Raw genomic sequence first — 7,101 nt, 5'->3', positions numbered from 1 at the left:
AGGAGCTGAGCCGAACGAAGAGAGACTGCGAGAGGGAGATCCGCCGACTGGTAGGACTGATCAGATGCGCGGTGCGTGGCTATGTTCCCAATTTCGTTGTATACCTGCAGTGCAATGACACCTAAGGCATTCTATTCTATTCTATTTCACAAGAAGAAAATGTCCGGTTGCTCGCTTCGCTTTTGTCACAGCAAAGGTGTTCTAGTCGATTCAAGAAAAAAATTGGCCGGTTGCTCTCTTTGTTTTTGTCACAATTCTGGCAAATGAGTTTGCCCGCCTGCCTGAGCGCTCCCCGTTTGTACATCCAGACGGATGAGATCAAGCTGAAAGACAGAGCGGTTAGTGTTTTGGATGAAGCCCTGGGGCCGGCCACGTCCACCGCCTTCAGCTGCAGACTCAGGCTGCCGAGCAGCAGATCGCTGCCCTGAGGGATTCCCAAAGGGCGGGCCTAAACTACCCTGGAAGTGGGGTCAACGCCGCTACTAGCAATCCTCTTCATTGCGTAAGCCACCTCATCACACACTTGCAGTACGCATGACTTAGTTCGTTGCTGGAGGAAGGTAGCACAAAAACAGTTTTGAACTTTGAACGAGTGCTTGTGTGTGTGTGTTGCGGGGCGTTTTCAGTCTCAGGAGGATCGGGACACGCGACGGTTTCATCTGAAAATCGCTGAGCTGAGCTCAGCGCAGTCATCAGGAAACTGGAGGATCGAAACGCCCTGCTTTCTGAAGAGCGCAATGAACTGGTAATTTATTGACGGCACGCTTGAAGGTTTGCGCTACGTTTGATGCGCGCCATCCAGCGAGGCACCCATTGCGCTTGCTTATTAGTTGAGCGGCGCGGCGAGTCGGTTGCCTGGTAGATGTCTTTTATTGGGAGCCAAAGCCACGATTCCGTTCAAACCGATGCAAAAGAAATGGATACGTTCTGGCCCGCGTGTTGTGCGTCTTTCACATCCCGCACTTCATGCTTGCAGCTAAAGCGACTGAGAGAAACAGAAAGCCAGTTTCTGCCACTCCTGTACAAAAACAAACGCCTGAGCAGGAAGAATGAAGAACTCTCGCTGGTGCTGTGTCGCCTTGAAAACAAAGTGCGCTTTGTCACCCAGGAGAACGAGGAGATGGCAAGCTTGGTAAGTCGACGCGGACAACGGCGGCGTGCCAACAGAGTCCACTGCATTTGTGTTCCACAGAGAAGGCCTAGTTCGCTCAATGACCTGGACCGCGGTTGCGGCCAGCAGGACGGTGAAATGGAGTTCCTTCAAGTTGTGGAGCAGCGGCACATCATCGACGACTTGTCCAAGGTCTTCAGGCAGGCGACTCGGTGCACGTACGGCAGCGCCGCGCTCGCTCGCTGTCGCCAGGAAACCTTTTCCGTCCAAAGCTTGGCCGGCGGCCGCCATCCAAAAAATTGGCCCCTTAAATTCCGACCTTTCAAGCAGGAGCATTGTGCGCACGCGTTTGAACACGCTTTAGACTTGTTTTGCCGTTTTCAGCAGCTCAAAGCTCCCGTTTTGTCAGCGCCTTTGCCACTCGCTGTGCGCTGAAAACGACGGACTTGCCCGGCTGCTCAGCCCGTCAACCATGAGCCGCGAGCGCGACGTCATTGTCCGTAGGCAGCTAGTGGCAAAATGCACCCTGTTAGAGTTGCGCTCGCTCCAACTTATTTTGCAAGAACCACACGGGAGACAAGTAAGTTCTTTTGGACACCTGCAGGTGGAGAGTCCATCCGTTGTACGAATGAAGTCTGACTCTCGGCTCCTGCACGAGCATTTTAATTAAGAGAAACAGGGTGGGTGTAAGAGTGGATTGAATAGAGGAAGCCCTTGACCTCTAGTCAAAACATAGCAAGGGGTGTTTTACGACTTTGTGTAGGAAGGGATAAGCGATAGGGATAAATAAGGGATAAATAATATTATTTATTACAGGTCGCAGTCAAAGTCAAAGCAACACAATGATACGATAAAGATAATCTGGAAAACCCTGACACACCCTGTAGTTGTCACTTTTGGAAAAGACGAGCGTCCCTCCAATCATCGCCGGTGACGTGTTTTTCAGGCTCTGGAGACAGGAGCTCATGTCAGAAATGTCATTGTGAGTCGCGTTTGTTTCTGCGCCGGAGCCGTTCGTTCCCTTTGCATCCAAAGAATCTCAAAGGCGGATTATTTGTGTCGACAGGAGAGAGATTTGCTGCTACGATACCGACGTCGAGAATCTCTGAGGAGGAACAAAGCGTGAGGTCCTGCAAGGTGAGTCTGTTTGTTTGCGGCTGCTTGGTGTTGCGCAAGATGAAATGGCCTTTTTCTCGCTATCGTTCCTCTCGTCGATTCATCGTGAGGTGTCGCTTCAGTTTGTTCAGAGAGATGTTTGCTTCCGCGCCCGCAGGTCATCGAAACATTTTACGGCTACGACGAAGACGTGTTGGTGGACCCGGACGGATCGTCCTTGTCTTTTCACACCGACAGAACACCCGACACGGAACCCGAAGAGGTAGCCCGCCATTTCTGCCAGCGTATTGGCACCAAACATTCCTCTTCAGCCTGGAATCGGACTCGTCTTTGCGTCGCGGGTGCTTTGTCGCCGGTCTGACTGATTCTGGTACTAGTGCTGTGTTGCATTGGTGTGTGCATGAAGAGGCGGAGCTTCGCTACCGCCAGCTGACGCAAGAATATCAAGCGCTGCAACGAGCCTACGCTCTGCTAGCCCAGACCAGCGAAGGGGACTACGACGCCGAGAAGGAGATCAAGGTGGCGCCCCTTCCCGCAACCCCCGGCCGGGTCGCAGCCTCCCCGTTCTCACCCAGCCTCGGGTGTTCTCTGGTCTGAAAGGAGGAGGAGGAGCCTCCCTCCTCCTCCTTTCAGACCAGAGAAAAGCTGATGGTAGAAATGGGTCACTATCAAAGCAGAGTAGCAGATCTGGAGTCAGCGCTGAAGCAACAAGGACAGGTAAGCTCATCAATGAGCACACCTTTTTCTCAGACAAAATAGCTACATTCTTCAGTCACTCATCCGTCTGGCATTACTGGACCAACCCCCCCCCCCCCCCCGAACGTGGCTGGGAAAATGCGGAGAAAAGCAAATGTCATTTTCCAGTCAACCAAAGAATTTGTGGATGAAAATGACACAACATTCCAAAGCTGTCCACGCGTTTGTCTCTTCTAGAATGTCAAGTGGGTGGAGGAGAAGCAGCTGCTGCGTCAGAGCAATCAGCAGTTGGCCGAAAAGGTGACGGAAAGAAAGGCGCTGGGCGGAGTCGCTTGGCGTCACACCCGTCGGGAAGCCCCGCAGATGAGGTCTGACTGTCTTTTCAGGTCAGGCGGATGGAGGCGGAAGAAGCGCGTCTGAAAGAGCACATCCAGGATATCCGAGACCAAAACGAACTGCTTGAGTTCCGCATCCTGGAGCTGGAGGTGGGAAGACTCGCACAAGCGTGTTGAGGCCAGAGATGTGACGGACGGACGGACGGACGGACGGACGGACGGATGCATGCCTCTGCCTTTCAGGAGAGGGAGTGGCGCTCCCCCGTCTTGAAGTTTCTGCAAGTCCGTTTCCCAGACGGCCTCAGCCCTTTGCAGATCTACTGCGAGGCCGAGGGCGTGAGCGTACGTAAGGCGTCCCTCGCAACCCTAACCTTAACCCGAGGTCCCAGAACACCTTACATTGCTCCTTGCGCCTTTCCCCCGGACATCGTCATCAGTGATCTGATGAAGAAGCTGGACATCCTGGGCTATAACGCCGTAAGTGTATGTCGAACTCCTTATGTTTGCACTCCACGAGACTCGGCGGCTCAAATGTGACTTTTGGAAGGCTTTGCGCTGAAAGAAGCTTGTTGACGCTGTGCCTTTGGGCTCTTGCAGAATCTCACCAACGAGGAGCAGGTGGTCGTGATTCACGCCAGGACCCTTCTCACCCTAGCCGAGAAGGTAACGCGCACGTCCACGCACGCTCTTGCATTCTGCTTATGTGACAGCAGCCTTTCCTCAGTGGTTAGAATACATCAAAGTGACCAAGTCAGCACTTCAACAGAAGATGTTGGACATTGAAAGTGAGAAGGTAGACAGACACGCGACATCAGCCAAGGGGAACTCCGGCAATGTGCCCCAACAATTCTGACCTTGAGCTGTGCTAGGATATGTTCTGCAAGCAGAAGGGCTACCTGGATGAAGAGTTGGACTTCAGGAAGTGTTCCATGGACCAGGCTCATAAGGTAAGCCGCCCTCAAATCTCCCGCCGGACCACTGATGGACGAGGATTGCGGCCCAGAGGATCCTGGAGCTGGAGGCCATGTTGTACGAGGCGCTACCGCAGCGGGACTGCCCCGCCACGGACGGCGAAAAAGCCAGCCACGCTGGCGTGAATGACGTGCTGACGGCGGATCAGAGAGAAGAGCTTAGGAGCGCCGTGGACCAATGGAAGCGAGCCCTGATGTGCGAGTTGAGGGAGCGCGACGCTTGCATCCTCCAAGAGAGAATGGATCTGCTGCACAGCGCGCAACAGGTAAGGGCCCAAAGCCAGCCCGGCACTTACTTGCACGCTTACTGGCTTTTGAATGCCACTTTCCATTTGTCCGTCCTAGAGGAACAAAGAGCTGAAAGAATTCATCGAAGCTCAGAAGAGACAAATCAAACAATTGGAGGAGAAGTTTCTGTTTCTCTTTCTATTCTTCTCCTTGGCCTTCATTCTGTGGCCCTAACACCAGCTGGTGAGTGAGCTCCAGCGGCACCGCACTCGACACCTCCGATACACTGCCAGCCGGTCTCAGACGTTGGCAGACGCTCCGATGCCAACGTATACCCCCCGCCACGGTGACAGAGGCACCGCGTCACACCGGCGCTCATCCAATCAGAAGGCAGGAAAAGCAAATTCACATGCAGGGCACTTTTGAACCAGAAGAGAGCGCCACAAAAAACGGTTGTTGCCCCAAACGCGCACTAAAAAGGGTCAGAATAACAAGAGTCCCACTGGCCAGCCGGGGCCACCCGTCCAGCTGTTTCTTCAGGGGGGAAAAAAATTGGAGTCACCGGTGAGTACATTTTGCATTTAGCTCTGCTTTTCTGCTTCTGTCTTCAAGTGTGTGGCATCCTGCGATCAAAGATTCAGCCAACCCCAAAGCGGTTGACCTCAACGTCCCACCACCATGCCTACCAGAGCAGGTGACGTGATGCTTTGGACATCCTTCCGTCTCAGATGCCCAAAAGTACTCTTTGCCACATCTGCGGCAATACGGTGTCTTTTCAAAGGTGCAAATAAATCCAGCGTGGGCGGAACACGCACGTCTTCGGTTTTTCCCGCTTTGTTTGTGTGACAGCTGTTGTGAAAATTTTATACAAATAAAGTTGTATAGTACAGGTTTGGCCAAGCCGCAACTCCCGAACCGCATGCGGCTCTTTTATGTTCATATCAACATTTGTGTGTGTGTGGGGGGTTGTGCGTGTTGGCTTCACTTGAGTTCAATTTGGTATTTTGGTCAAAAGCGCATGTGGTGAAATTCCACAAAGTAGGATGGGCAAACACATTTCTTTAAACTATGAGTGTCAATTGGGCTCTCGAAATGGCAGGGAAAAGATGCACAGCAAAACGAAAATACGTAGATGAACACAGGACGTTTTAATCAGAGTGGGAAAGTTTCTATTTTTTGTTGAACGTGATGGCAAACCATTCTGCCTGATATGTCAGACCTCAGCGCATTTCAAAGATTCAAATCTTCAGCGCCATGCACTTCAGCTCACTCCATGCTAACATTGATCAGGCGTCGAACCCGCAACATCATGCTTAAGAGGTGGCCATGCTAACCAGTGCGCCATTATGTCAACGCATAATAACTAAGTCTACTGATCAAAACAGCGGTTACTATATGACGTCACTACGTCGTGGTCACGTGACGCAGACAAGACGTCAATGGACGTGGGCAGAGTTAACTTGTTTAAAAGGGAGTGGGCAGAAGAAATATTTAATTTATTTAAATCTATTTTGAGTGCACACCATTATGCCAATGCATAACAACTGTAAATCTACTAAACAAAACAGCGGTTGCTATATGACATCTGCCACGTCGTGGTCACGTGACATACGTGACGTCGATGGGCGTAACTTTCGCCGGAATTCAAATCCGCGGGGAGAGTTAACTTGTTTAAAAGAGAGTGGGCAGAAGAATTATTTAATTTATTTAAATCTATTTGGTGTGTGCGCCATTATGTCAATGCATAACAACTGTAAGTCTACTAAACAAAACAGCGGTTGCTATATGACGTCTGCCACGTCGTGGTCACGTGACGCGGACGTGACGTCGACGCCTACTTTACATCCCACCGATCACAGGACCCCTCGGCTGCATAACCGTGCCCCCTTCCCAACCAATCGGATTTGCTATACGCGAAAACGACGCCAATGGAAAGAGCTTCCGCCCAAATTTAAATCCGTGGGCGTGGCTCGCAGCAGGAAGTAGGAAAACGGCGGCGATGTTGACAAAGACACAGCGGATGGTAACATACGACTAACAAGAGAAATATTTTTATTTTCTGCTTGCAACTGGACCGTCCAGAGCGTACACGGTAAGTACAACTCATCGTTTTTAAAAAGAAGTACTTTTGTTGCCCTGAAAAGCGAGTGAGCGTGGCGTTTGTGGGGGACGTCGAATTTCGACGATTCTTTCTGGTCAACGGTTGTAAATGATTGTGTTGATTAAAAAAGAAAACTTGATGTAACTCTACTTTTAACTGCCGTTTCAGATAGATTTGGAATTGCATCACATCCAATTTTGCCTAGAGCGTACACGGTAAGTAACACTCATTGTGTTTAAGGAGATTTACGTTTGTAATAGCAGAAGTGTAGCCGCGTTGCGTTGTACGTGTGAAAATTGGTCGAGGCGAAATGTTAATGTTTAATTTCATTCCTTTAGGTTCCACGGTGTTTGTTGGCTGCAAGTTTTCCACTGCAAGAAGAGGCTCGTATCATTGACCAGGAGCGAGCTACAATGGTGAGTAGCCATAACATTTATGTTAAACACTTCCTATTTCATGTCTAACAGTACTTGATTTAACAAATAACCATAAATAAATACAGTGTGGGCACTGAAGTTAACATATGTGATTATACTGCCTAAT

At 50.7% G+C, this 7,101-nt stretch overlaps 1 long non-coding RNA gene across 1 annotated transcript; it reads left to right on the top strand.

Annotated features, from left to right (window-relative positions):
- Positions 1-364: 364 nt before the first annotated feature.
- On the top strand, positions 365-1,193 carry LOC125968138 (uncharacterized). Its single transcript, XR_007481084.2, has 3 exons — positions 365-502; positions 627-745; positions 977-1,193. It is a non-coding gene; the product is annotated as an uncharacterized lncRNA (long non-coding RNA).
- The last annotated feature ends 5,908 nt before the right edge of the window (positions 1,194-7,101 follow it).

This window comes from Syngnathus scovelli, unplaced genomic scaffold, assembly GCF_024217435.2.
Source record: "Syngnathus scovelli strain Florida unplaced genomic scaffold, RoL_Ssco_1.2 HiC_scaffold_45, whole genome shotgun sequence".
NCBI classification, from domain to species: Eukaryota; Metazoa; Chordata; class Actinopteri; order Syngnathiformes; family Syngnathidae; genus Syngnathus; species Syngnathus scovelli.
Note: the sequence above shows the minus strand (reverse complement) of the source record. Positions and strands in the feature narration are given on the sequence as shown.